Source organism: Muntiacus reevesi, chromosome 1 (assembly GCF_963930625.1).
Source record: "Muntiacus reevesi chromosome 1, mMunRee1.1, whole genome shotgun sequence".
NCBI lineage: Eukaryota > Metazoa > Chordata > Mammalia > Artiodactyla > Cervidae > Muntiacus > Muntiacus reevesi.
In genome coordinates, this window is record NC_089249.1 from 158974723 (window position 1) to 158989033 (window position 14311).

Here is a 14311-nt window from a genome sequence, read left to right on the forward strand (position 1 = left end):
GTAAGAACTGACTCATTGGAAAAGACCCTGATGCTGCGAAAGACTGAAGGTGGGAGAAGGGAACGACAGAGGATGAGATGGTTGGATGGCATCACCAACTTGATGGACATGAGTTTGAGCAAGCTCCAGGAGTTGGTGATGAACAGAGAAGCCTGGCATGCTGTAGTCCATGGGGTCCCAAAGAGTAGGACATGACTGAGCAACTGAACTGAACTGACATTCACAATATCAATCCAATATGTAATCAACATAAAATAAAAACACACTTTACATTCTACCCCCTACACACACACACTTTACATTCTTTTTTCGCAGACTTATTGTAAAAGAACAACATAGCCCTTGAAGACAGGACAAAATGGTTAGAACTGATTAGGTCAAAGAAGGCAGAAGTTCAACTTCCAGTAGCTTCATTATACGCTCATCATAATACATTAACATATGCTTAATGATACACCTGCCAGCACCATGGCAGTTTCAAGGTCAACAGTAAAAAGGCCAAAAAGTGGGCAGAGTCCAATTCCTGTAAATCTCTGTCCCTTTTTCAAAATGGTGGAAATAATCCTCCCACTCGTTAGCCTATGAAATTACCCAGCCCATAAAACTAACTCTGCCATGTTTCAGGGCCTCTTGCCTTCTGGGATGGCCCACACTGTGTGGAATGTGTTTCTCCCATGGCCACTCTCATTTTCCAAGACAACCCCATGACCTAGGACTAGCTCTTACCTTTAGAGATGGACTATATTCTGTCTATGAAATGCATATACTCTCATATAAATCTACTTCTTACCTATCATTGTGTCTGTCACTAAATTCTTTTCACAATGAGACATAAAAAACCTGAACTTCATGAAGTCCTGATAGTTGGTATGTGAGCATGTGATCTCAACTAAAAGACAGTGGGTTCAAGTCCCAGTCTAGGTTGTGGCTGGATTTGAGTCCTGGCCATGCAACCAAGTCCCAATTTGAGTTGTACGGTTTCATATATATTTCTCAAAATTCATCAAGCAAAACTTTTGGGGGACACCCAAAGAGTTTATTTGTATGAGTTATAACTATCAATAATAACTGTACTACAAATGGGAACTGCAAGGGTTTGTATGCGTGTGTGTTTGGCTTAAACAACAGACATTTACTTCTCACAGTCTGGAGGCTGGGAAGTCCAAGATCATGATGCTAGCAGACTTAAGAATCTAATGCAGGGGATGTGAGTTTGATCCCTGAATCAGGAAGATTCTACATACCACAGAGCAACTAAGCCCATGTGTCACAACTATGGAAGCCTGCTCACCCTAAAGTCTGTGCTCTGCAATGAGAAGCCACTGCAATGAAAAGCCAGCCCCCAGAGCCCCCACTTGCCACAACTAGAGAAAGCCTTTATGCAGCAAGTAAGACCCAGAGCAGCCAAAGTAAACAAAAAAAAATAAAAAAGATGCTATCAGATCTGGTTCCTTGTAGGGCTCACTTCCTGAGTTATAACCAGCAGTCACCTTCTTACTGTGTCCTCAAGGGAGAGAGCAAGAGAAGGGAAAGAAGGAGGGGGCTGGCAGTGGAAAGGGAGAGCCACAAGTACTCTCTGTCTCTCTCACTCTTCTTATAAGGACACCAGTTCCTTATAAGGGCACCCTCAGGACTTCATCTAAATCTAATTACTTCTCAGACATTTTAATAATGTGCTATTTATTGATTCATTTGAAGACAGCAATGATAAACACATTACATGTTAGTATCATTTTAGTATTACTATAAAATTAAATCTGACAACCCTCTAAGAACTGTCCCCAAGTAAAGTATGAGTATGTTCCAGAATATGAAGCAGAACAAAATTGGAAAAGTGATTTTTGTTTGCTGTGGCTTATAAATACCATGTCATGAATCTGAAAAGCTATGAACTGGTTAAAATTTTAGCAATTTTAACCCAATTTTGATGGGCCAGTTTCCTTGGCTTACTGTTTATTGCTTTCACCTACCCTATTAAAGTTTATTCTTTTTTTCTGTGTAATGTGCCCAGATAGCAAATATTTTATATCTTAATAAAATAACTTCCTTCACTTTATGTTGACTTATTATGTCCTTAATTATTTAAGAAAACAAAATAAGGTTCTTCATGGAAAAGCTGAGGTTATTCAAAACCGTGTTACTTTTTATTTTATTTTATTTATTTATTTTATTTATTTGACATTTTACTATTGATGAGTTTCATGGAAAAAGTTGTCAAATCAGAAAAGATGCTCAGCTTTCCCTAGTTTAAATTTATACAGCTAAAATTCTATGAATATAAATATTCCAGAAACTATAATTATGGGGAGTTTCTAGAGATTTGTCAATGCCCTTTTATCCCATAACCTGGAGTCAGAAATGGCAACCCACTCCAATATTCTTGCTTGGAAAACCTCATGGACAGAGAAGCCTGGTGGGCTACAGTCACAAAGAATCAGCCACAACTGAGTGACTGAGCATGCATTTATCCCATAATGTATTCCTGTTTATGAGTCCTCACAGTGTTTTGCTAGATTTTAGGAAATAACAGTTTAGTTTTTTCAGTCTTAATTTCAGTTATCACTTAAAATGCTTACTTGCTAAAAGCATTACTTTTAAAATCTAAATCTAGCTTCTTCTAGGCCAATGGAATTTTATAAATGTATACTGATAAATGCCTACCATTTATTGCAGTATTACTAAATCTTTTTACTTGATATCTGTAGTTTAGTCCTGGCATGTTTTCTGTCAAAAGATTATTACATATTATATATAAAAAATTTTTCCTCTGTAAAAGCTATGTTCATTCACATTTTATAAATCAGATGTAACATTCACTGTCTTCTTTGAAAAAACCACCCCTAGAGACACTTTGCTAAAAATGTTTTTGAGTTGATTTTATGATTCTTATTTTGTATGCTACAGACACAACTTAATTCCCTGGTTAGTTGGATTGTTCTTGTTATAAACTCTCATCACACCATTCACATTTAAAAACTGTCAATAATAAACTGACCACAGCTGTCATTGACCAAGAGATTTTTTTTTTTACACTGATGCTAGGTTCAAGGCTTTACAATCAACTAAAAGCCAAAGTCTGTGTTTTCAACAAAGAATTGTTTCAGAGTTCTTTGGAAAAGGACTGTAGTAGTATTTCAAACTATCGACACTTCAAAGAGCAGACTCTTTGGGTACAGGTTTCTCAAGCCATCACCTGGACAACCGGAAAACTTTCAGACCACTGCAGTGGACTGAGTCAGAATTTCCATAACTCTTTTTAGTCAAGAAGCAGACTACTAATCTAAGATCTAGTGAAATGAAAATTAATTACACTAAGGTGAATGAACTAAGGAGGGATGACCATAGTTTGTTTGGAATATTGTCTTAAGGACTATTTTCTGGGTATATAAGGAAGCCTACCCTTTCTTCTTAAGCTATCTAAATTCTTAATAATATGCATTTGTAAAAGGAAACATTTCTGAATTGTATCTGATTCTCATTGACTCCAATGAGATTTGAGAAAGTCTCACTAAATTTACTTACTGAATTCCCTTAAAACATAATTGTAAAAAATGGTTATGCAACTAAGAGTTTATCTGAAATGTCATATTTGAGAATGATACTTATTTAATCAGGTAAAACAGGCCACTTTTAAAGAATTATGGTTGAATTTTTGGACTCAATACATAAAAAATGCTCTCAAGAAAACGGGCCTGGTACCTACCTTTACAGGGTCCAGCAGGTCACTTCCTGGCAGACCCAAGACCCTTAAGACATTTTTAAGGACCTTGAAAAAAAGAAGAATCCACCCAAATTCATAGGTATTACAGATGAAGTCTGACAAAGAATTTCTTAAGCTTGGCTCTCTAGCCTCGAAATACAAATAACAGTGGCTTTTAAAAGTTCTATCTGAGATTCTTTATAAAATTCCCAGAAAAGCAAATTTAAGAAGGCCAAACAGGAAATTAATCTTATTGCTATCCCTGTATAAAAAACTAGGCCAAATTTAATGAGACCAACCTTGTTTTATGATCAGGAATAGTATTTGAGACTGATTTAATCAAGAGTGAGAGAAAGACAGTGAGAAAACTTGGTGTAAGTAAAGAAAAAAAATAGTAATAATCTTCAGATTGAAAACTATGCACTGTTTAGAGATTAAATTATTTGATTCTAGCCTTTTATTGCCTTTGTGCTATTTTACAACTCTCTAGATTACAGACAACTGACAGCAATACAAAATAGTTCCTTTCTATAGAAATGCAAATAAGCTCTGTATAGTATAGGTTCAACTGACTTCCCTTCTCCCCATAGAAGTATCCAGGTTTGTAACCACTTATAATATTTCAATATTTCTTTACTACAAATTTGTCCTTTTTTTCATTTCTCTTCTGAAGTGGCCACAACGTGTGCCTGATACTCATTATGAATAATAATAATAATATTAAATTAAATATTAATAAAATATTTAACACCTTAAAAAATAGTTTCACACTTTTTTGTTATTTGTTATTATGAAACTGTATTTCTCAAGATAGAAGGATAGAACATGTTTTATTTTACAGTTTATTAGCTTTACTTAAAACTCTTTCACATTTCTCTCTTCATTTATATTCTTGTCATAGGTCATATAAATGTGTTCTTGACCTCATGGAGCTTACATCTGCTATGATCTGAATTGTGTCCCCCACCCAAAATTCCTATTTTAAAGCTCTAATTCCCCAATGACTGACTGTATTTGGAGATAAGATCTTCAGGAGCTAATTACAGTTAAATGAGCTCAAAATGGGTGGGGGGGCCTAATCCAATAGGCCTGGAGACCTTATAAGAAGAGGAAGAACTCAATCCTTGATCCTTTCTCTACACTCCCCACCCTTACACACATACACACATAGAGGAAAGGCCATGTAAGCACACAGTGAGAACAGTAAGAAAATGGCTTTTTATCTGCAAGCCAGTTTTATCTTCTGACAGTTGTCTTTAGAAACCAACCAGGCTGGCACTGTGATCCTGGACATCTAGCCTCCAGAACTATCAGAAAATAAATTTCCGTTGTTTAAGCCCTCAGCCTATGGTATTTTGTTATGGCAACCCAACCAGACTAATAGATAACCCACTGAGAGATGAAAGACAAATAATTCTTCATCTACAATTTCTGTGAGAACGATGAAGGGAAAGTAGAGGGTTTAATCAAAGTACATCATGGAAAACCCAACTTAGGGACAGCAAGGTATGGATTAGATCAGAAAAGCCTTTCATAAGGAAGTGAGATGTAAACTAAGTAGGAGGTATAGATGAAGAAAAGATCATTCCAGGTACAGAGAACACACTGTGAAAAATACAGAGACAAAAACAGGAAAACTATTCATGGGCCATGTCAAGAGGTTCAGATGTGATCCTAAGAGTATTACTCCTAAGAGTAATACAAATACACACTAAATGAATTTAAATAAACATCAAATAATCAAATCTGTACTTTAAAAAGCTTTTTCTGCCTATTTTATGATGGGAGCATGTACTGGAGGGTAAGCGATGCTAGACAAAGACGAGTTAGAAGTTACAGGAATAGCACAGCCAACAGATTACAACAGCTTGGACTATATAGGCATACAAGTGCTTGTAGAAACAAGGAATTGGTGCTATTTAGAGGTATAGTATAATACAAAGGAGCTGGAATAAGGCAGAGAAAGGTAACAAGGATAACAAAGTTTTCTATCTTGAGGAAGTGGTACCATTTAGTAAGCTAGAAAATGAGAGAGGAGTAGGTTTCTGAGAAGACCTAGGTTTTATAAATGTTAATGCTAAGAAGACTTTGAGATATTCAAATACATTATAGTAGTTGCAAGGTCAAGAGATATATATGTGCAATGTGCAAATGATCAGAATAACTACTTTCAACATAACAGTAACATACAAGTTCTCACAAATTTTCCATTTTTAGGTCTTATGTCCACACACTTATGGCTCACTGACAAACCATGTTCATATTTTAACAACAAAATAGCTCCTGCTGGGAAATTACTACTACTAATTGCTCCATTCCTTCCAATCTCTGTCAATCCCTGCCTTCCCACTGGAGAGGTAGAGAACGTATGTAAGACCATTTTCTGTATAAGCTCAATTTTAAAAAATAGACTATTAAATGTAACACAAAGCTATCACTCTGGCCTTCAAAGTTCTTACAGGTATCAAAATTTCCTGACTTGCAAAGTCCACAGAGAAACTAAAGCCTTATACCAGGCACTATTGACACACACAAAGGATTTACAATGTGTAGCAGGTGGTACCTCTTTTTAGCACATTCTCCTGAAGCATTCATCTAGACAAATACCATCAAGTTGCATCAGAGTGGGAAAGTACATGATACTGTTTCACATGTCAGGGCTAAAGTTTGATACATCCAATCCTTGAGCCTCAGGAAGTCTTCCCTGCCCACTGACTACCATTGCAGACACCTGGCATTTACTTTTGATAGCTTATGGTGAATGATGTCGGATTCGGGATTTCCAAAGAAGAAGATTTAGCTTCGGGCCAGGGACCAGGCTTGATCACTCAAGAGCTTTTGTGTAGCAGAGTTTTATTAAAGCATAAAAAGGGAAAGAGAAAGCTTCTGACATAGACATCAGAAGGGGGACAGAGAGTGCCCCCCCTCGCTAGTCTTAGCAAGGGAGCTATATACTTTTTCAATTGGTTATTACAGTAAATCAAAAGAATGTCTCAAGGTTGTAAGGGTCTTACCAGACCCACTCCCACAATATATATTTTAAGATAACAGGATTAGAACTAACAATAGAAAAGGAAAGATATACCCATTTGAATGCAGAGTTCCAAAGAATAGCAAGGTTCTTCCTTTTCTCCTTTGCCTTTCACTTCTCTTCTTTTCTCAGCTATTTGTAAGCCCTCCTCAGACAACCATTTTGCCTTTTTGCATTTCTTTTTCTTGGGGATGGTCACTGCTTGATGGTCACTTTTCTTGATCACTGCTTCCTGTACAATGTCTCAAACCTCTTTCCATAATTCTTCAGGCACTCGGTCAGTCAGATCTAATCCCTTGAATCTATTTGTTATTTGTCACTTACAAAAGTTCCAAAGAATAACAAGGATTAAAAAACAATCTTCCTCAGTGTCAATACAAAGAAATAGAGGAAAACAACAGAATGGGAAAGATTAGAGATCTCTTCAAGAAACTTAGAGATACCAAGGGAACATTTCATATGAAGATAGGCACGATAAAGGACAGAAGTATGGACCTAACAGAAGCAGAAGATATTAAGAAATTGGAAGAATACACAGAAGAACTATACAAAAAAGATCGTCAAGACCCAGATAACCACGATGCTGTGATCACTCTCCTAGAGCTAGGCACCCTGTAATGCGAAGTCAAGTGGGCCTTAGGAAGCATCACTACAAACAAAGCTGGTGGAGGTGATGGAATTCCAGTTGAGCTGTTTCAAATCCTAAAAGATGATGCTGTGAAAGTGCTGCACTCAATATGTCAGCAAATTTGGAAAGCTCAGCAGTGGCCACAGGATTGGAAAAGGTCAGTTTTCATTCCAATCCCAAAGAAAGGCAATGCCAAAGGATGCTCAAACTACTGCACAATTGCAATCATCTCACATGCTAGCAAAGTAATGCTGAAAATTCTCCAAGCAAGGCTTCAGCAGTATGTGAACCATGAACTTCTGGATGTTCAAGCTGGTTTTAGAAAAGGCAGAGGAACCAGAGATCAAATTGCCAACATCCACTGGATCATCAAAAAAACAAGAGAGTTCCTGAAAAACATCTATTTCTGCTTTATTGACTATGCCAAAGCCTTTGACTGTGTGGATCACAACAAACTGTGGAAAATTCTCAAACAGATGGGAATACCAGACCACCTGACTTGCCTCCTGAGAAATCTGTGTGCATATCCAGAAGCAACAGTTAGAACTGGACATGGAACAAAAGACTGGTTCCAAATTGGGAAAGGAATACATCAAGGCTGTATATTGTCACCCTGCTTATTTAACTTATATGCAGAGTACATGATGAGGAACACTGGACTGGATGAAGCACAAGTTGGAATCAAGATTGCTGGGAGAAATATCAATAACCTCAGATATGCTGATGACACCACCCTTATGGCATAAAGTGAAGAAGAACTAAAGAGCCTCTTGATGAGAGTGAAAGAGGACAGTGAAAAACTGGCTTAAAGCTCAACATTCAGAAAACTAGGATCATGGCATCTGGTCCCATCACTTCATGGCAAATAGATGGGAAAACAGTGAGAGACTTTATATTTGGGGGCTCCAAAATCACTGCAGATGGTGACTGCAGCCATGAAATTAAAAGATGCTTGGTCTTTGGAAGAAAAGCTATGACAAACCTGGAGACATTACTTTGCCAACAAAGGTCTGTCTAGTCAAAGTTATGGTTTTTCCAGTAGTCATGTATGGATGTGAGAGGTGGCCTATAAAGAAAGCTGAGACCCGAAGGATTGATGCTTTTCAACTGTGGTGTTGGAGAAGACTCTTGAAAGTCCCTTGGACTGAAAGGAGATCCAACCAGTCCATCCTAAAGGAAATCAGTACTGAATATCCATTGGAAAGACTGATGCTGAAGCTGAAACTTCAATACTTTGGTCACCTGATGAGAAAAACTGACTCACTGGAAAAGACCCTGATGCTGGGAAAGATAGAAGGCAGGAGGAGAAGGGGATAACAGAGGATGAGATGGTTGGATGGCATCACCGACTCGATGGACATGAGTTTGAGCAAGCTCTGAGAGGTGGTGATGGACAGGGAAGCCTGGTGTGCAGCAGTCCATGGGGTCCCAAAGAGTCGGACACGACTGAGCGACTGAATTGAAATGAATTGAACAGAGTTTAAGGGATAACATATCCTTGAGCAAGATGAATTGTTTTGTTGTGCAATCATCAGCTCTGGGCTTAAAGAAAAAAATGATTGTCCTTTTCTCCTCCTTGACAACTTCAGAACCCTATCTCTTCCTCAAGAGCCCCAGACTCCTTTCTCCTCCTCGGAGACCACAGACTTCTTATCAACCTACCTAAGAATTGACTCTCCCACTTTCATCCAGTATCTGATGTCCTAGTCCACTGATCAAACGAGTAAGTCAACACTGCAAAGGTAACTATCCTCAAGGACTCAAGTTTAATAAAGGCTACCAATAGCAACACACACACTATGACAGGTGCTGTAGCTACCTTTTCACCCCTACAGTTTGTTCTTTATCTCTATTGATTGCTCACAGCATCAAAGAAATAAAAACATTTCAAGAAATATAAGGACAATTACCTTGAGTTGTAATATGTATTAGAAAATTTAACTTTCTGGGTAACTAAAGACTAGAACATTACCGACACTGAGCTCCTAAGACTAGGGCCTAAAAAAAAAAAAAGAATAGGGCCTAGATATTGGTGCTGATTCACAAACCAAAAAAAATCCTATTTGATAGGAACTGTTAAGAGGGGGTTCTGTTACAGACCCAGGCAAGGGAAGTCATTCAGAGCTGTTTCAAATGAGAAAAAAGCAAAATGCAATATTCCTATGACTTGGGTAAACAAGTAGAAATAGCTTTAGAACTTCATTTTCTTTCAATTATTTTGCCACAGATATGTACACTATCAACAAAGTTATCAGCTCTATAGGTCTGATATTCTAGACTAGATTTTTTTAATGCAATAAAAAAAAATTTAATACCCCGATGGGTTTAAATATGACATAATTTTCCAAAAATGAAAACAGTTTTACTTCAGGAAGCTACATCTAAAATAAATGATATGAGCCAAGCAAAAAGAACTTTCATAACCAACTTGTCCCAACAAAGTCTGTATCATTGTAGGCCTGGATGTTCTCATTCCTCATCTTGGGATTTAGCTATTCTCTTCCTAATGTGACCAAAACCAACCATGAATAGCCTGTGACTTTTCTAAGGCACCCTATTGCTCATTTAACTTTGTTTAGGATCTTACCAATTTGTTTTTCTGAAGAACTTACAGTTTTTAACAGGTAATTATAGCCTGCTAATAATAAAAACAGTAATAAACAACTACCACTCTTTCAAAGTCTACTAATTAAATAGGCATTGCACTAAACACTTTAACAATAACAAATAGTTGAATGCTAAATTGAAGGTTCTATGCCATACATTTTATATGCATAATCTTTTACAAATAAAATGAGGTATTTGAGGCTGCTAGGGACAAATTGTCAACACCCCTGTCTAAGGCCAATACTTCCACATGTATTTAGATGGCCTCCATTTTTGCTTACTTAAGAATAATCCAGAAGTTGTTCTCTCTACTCTTGCATCAACAGCTCCTTGGTTACTGGATAATTTCACTGACGTACAAACAAGATGTATCTCCTATTTATACTTTGAAAAGAGAGAAAAATACTCAACTCCATTACCTTTCCAGGTATCACCTAATTTCTAAAATCCTCTTTTCAGCAAATCACTTTGAAATAATAGTATAGACTACCTCCTCTCCAAAATATCAGAAAAGAAATAAGAATAATTAAATGAAACTGTGTATATGCTTCACTTACATTTAACAACTGTTAACATATTGCTACATTGCTTTTTTTCCTCCATTCTCTTTTCCTCTCATTCACTCCCTCTCTTGCGCTAACACATACACACACACACTTTTTGTTAAATAACTGACTCATCTGAAAGTCAGCTATAAACATCATAATAATTCCTTTCTCAAGTACTTCCACAATTAATGTCCTTGCTGTAAGAACAAGGAACAACCACAAAATTGTCACACTAACAAAGTTTAACATTGGCACCTTTTCATCAAAAGAAAAGTCCACATTCAAATTTCCTTAATTGTCCCAATAATATCCTTCAACTATTTTTAAAAATCCAGGATCCAACCAAAAATCAATCAAGGACTACATTTATTCACCAGGCCTCTCTTCTCCAACAATCTAGAACATATCCTTAGTGCTTGTGGTCTTTTACAACTTCAGCATTTTTGAAGAGTTCAGGCCAGCAGTTCTACAGATCATCACTTCAATTTGAGATTTTCTGATTGCTTCCTCACACATTAGATTGAAATTAGACTTTTTTTTTTTTAATTAGACATTTTTTAAAATACAAATAGTACAGAGGTTATACTGTCTCCTATTCTGTCTAAAATCCATTCAAATCAAGCTTTGGACTCACCTCTGATCAATGTCACTTGCCAAGGTCATTAATTGGGTCTTCCCTATTACTAAACTCAAAAATCAATTCTTAGTTGTCATTTTACATAGCCTTGACACTTTCTTCTGGCTTTGGAAACACCACTCTCTCTTGGTTTTATTGCAACCTCACTTGGATGTTCTTTCTCAGGCTTCTTGATTGACATATTCTCCTTGTCTCCTAATAAGTAAATGCCGAAGAGGCCCAGGGCTCAGTCTTAGATCTCTTTTCTGACTAGATTCATTCACTCAACAGGTCAGTGCTTCTCAAACTAGCTGTGATGAAGGACCAAGTGAAATTTCCATCATCGCAAAACACACCAAATATAAAATAACAGAAAAATGATCAAACGCTTGAAGGTCACCACAATGTCAAATTGTTTAAACTTTCTTACTAAAGCAGTTCATTGATCATCACCTGTCAGCTGACTACACTTAAGTAGCATTTCAGTAGCTTATCTCATTCAATCCCATAACTTAAATTATCATCTATTAATATATGCTGTCAATCCCTAAATGTATAATTCCAGATCATATCTCACCCTTGGTCCCCAGGATTCACATATGCAATCTCTTTATCAACACTCTTTCTTGAATGTCAAGCAAGCACCAAAGTTGCGATTCCTCCAAAAACCGCCAGCCTACCCATCCCAAGAGCAACAATAACAACAACAAAAAACCCCTGCTCCACTCACAATATTCTCAATCTTGTAAAGTAAATGGCAACTATATGCATCTACCTACTCAGCCTTAAAACCTCACCATCAACTCAATCTCTCTCTTTTTCTCATATACCAAAATTAACTATCAGCAAATATTGTCAGTTCTCCTTTTATATATCCAGAATCCATTCACTTCTCACCATCTAAGCTCCTACCAGCCTGGCTAAGTAGTCATCATCTTGACTGAATTTTGTAATGGTATCCTCACTTATTTTCCAGCTTTCACTCCTGCTCTCCCTACAGTCTGAGCAACCACTGATCTTGTTAAAACCTAAGACAACTACTCAATAATGGTGCTGGGACAACAGCTATGTACATTCAAAGGAATGAAATCAGACCCTTACCAGGACCACATACAAAAAGTAAGGTACCCTTACTTTCCTGATTTCTCTATTGAAGATGCTAAGTCATCCTCTGCCATCTACTGCACACTCTGTACAAAGACAGGCCCAGCTCTCTGCAGAAAAGGTATCATGAGCTACCATTATTTGGGAGGATGACTAAGTACAGAGTTCAGATAAACCAGTCATTTCATTTACAAGTGAAGCATTTCAAGCCTAGAAATGATAGTTCCTGTTAAAACCATATATAACTTGTTAGTGGCAAACTGTAGATTAGCATCCAAGTTTCTAACATTTCTTCCAGAGCAAAATTCTTTCTACTCCTCTAATACTAATGATTTTTTTAAAATTATTGTTCTGGTTAACTTAACTCTAAGTTCCCAAAATAGAGAAATGTATCTAATTGAATTTTATAACCTCAGAGCTTAGAGCAGTGCCCAACAAACAGCAGGTATTAGTATGAATTTACTGAATGAACCACTGTTTAAATGTGAGTTAGAGTATTAAAAAGTATTTCTGGATAATTTCCATGGCGATCCAGTGGTTAGGACTCAGTACTTTCACTGTCAGAGCCCAAGTTCAATCCCTGGTCAGGGAACTAAGATCCTCCAAGACACTTGGGCACGGCAATATTTAAAGGTAGTTAGAATAGGTCTAACTTTAGATACCACTAAAAAAAGCAAGAAATGTCTCTAAAGCTAAATTGATCCAAAATTTCCTCCAGTTTCAAACAAAAATCACTTTCACAGGATATCCTTCCTTCTCTGCAAACTATTCATTAGAGGTATACATTCCTGAAAGAAGTGACCAACCTCAGGCCTTTCATTTCACCTAACCTGAAGCAAAGGCAAAGCTCAGAGAATTTCCAAAGAAAAGGAACCTAAAGGATAAAAAAACACCAGAAATAATAGGAAAGTCGCCAAGTACAAATATTTGCTGAATGTGACGCTGAAAAGGCACTCTCTTTCAGTTATATGTACCCACTCAGTGCATCAGTAAGTGCATCAAGTTAAGAGTCCTGGCAGCACTCTTGCCCAGTTTTTAGAAGACTCAGGACACCTGAGAACCTAGAACTGAGATTCACTGCAAGAAATAAAGACAGAAAGGTGACTCTTAAACAATAAAATATATCCAAATTTAATCTACTTATAAGAATTCTGAAAGTAACATACACTTAAACTAAATCTAAAAAATGAAGCACTATCACATATATTGCCTTTCTAATAACTATTAAAAAAGAAATAAAACAGGTATCAAAATGTTCATTCTATAGATAAAGCAACTGAGGAGATGAAGCGATTCCTCTACATTACAAAGTTAATTAAGTGACATAGCCAAGACTGACCCCTAGGAGTTTTCTGACTCATAACTCAAGTCTCTTTATATCAAATCACAGTGAACTTTCATAAAGCAGCCAAAAGGACTTTATAAGAATCTCAGAGGACAATTTAATCATTAGAGCATTTTTGCAAAGCAAAAGTCCAGAATGACAGTAACAGAAAAACCATGTGTTTCACACATTTTTAAACGTGTACGATGTATAAAGTATACTTAATAAATATATGTGAATACCATTGTGTCCTCCTCCATAATTATGTCTCATGTATTTCTGTAAGGAAAAATTTCAAAGCCATTGTTTTAACATAGCCCTATTTCCTTATTGTTTCTCAAATTTGGTTTCTTAGCAAAATCACAGTAGGTGTGGGTGCAGGTACAAAAGAATATAGGCTCTTAGGCCCCAACATGGAGATTTTAATTTATATAAGTTCAGAATCGGCATTCTAACTGCTTTTTATCATTTAAATGTATGTTTCTAATCTGCATAATAAGCATTCTAAATGATCCTGATTAGCCAAATTTGCAGTACTACCCCTAAAAGAATTCTTGAGAGAAAAAGCAGGCCAAGAAAATATTGGAAATTAAAATCTTGGGACAAAGATCATTAATGAATTTCCCTGAGCCCAGAAGCCGGAATAGAACAAACAGGTAAACAATAGCCCTATTCCAACGATCCCAAACTTAGCTTTTGTTTGCCTCAACTTGTTGACCTCCCCCTAGTACTATGTTATGGGACAGAGCAGAT

At 36.8% G+C, this 14311-nt stretch overlaps 1 protein-coding gene across 4 annotated transcripts in view; it reads right to left on the bottom strand.

Moving 5' to 3' along the window:
• MAST2 (microtubule associated serine/threonine kinase 2) overlaps window positions 1–14311 on the bottom strand; it is a 205195-nt gene that overhangs the window by 98752 nt on the left and 92132 nt on the right. The gene's annotated exons all lie outside the window — the stretch shown is intronic.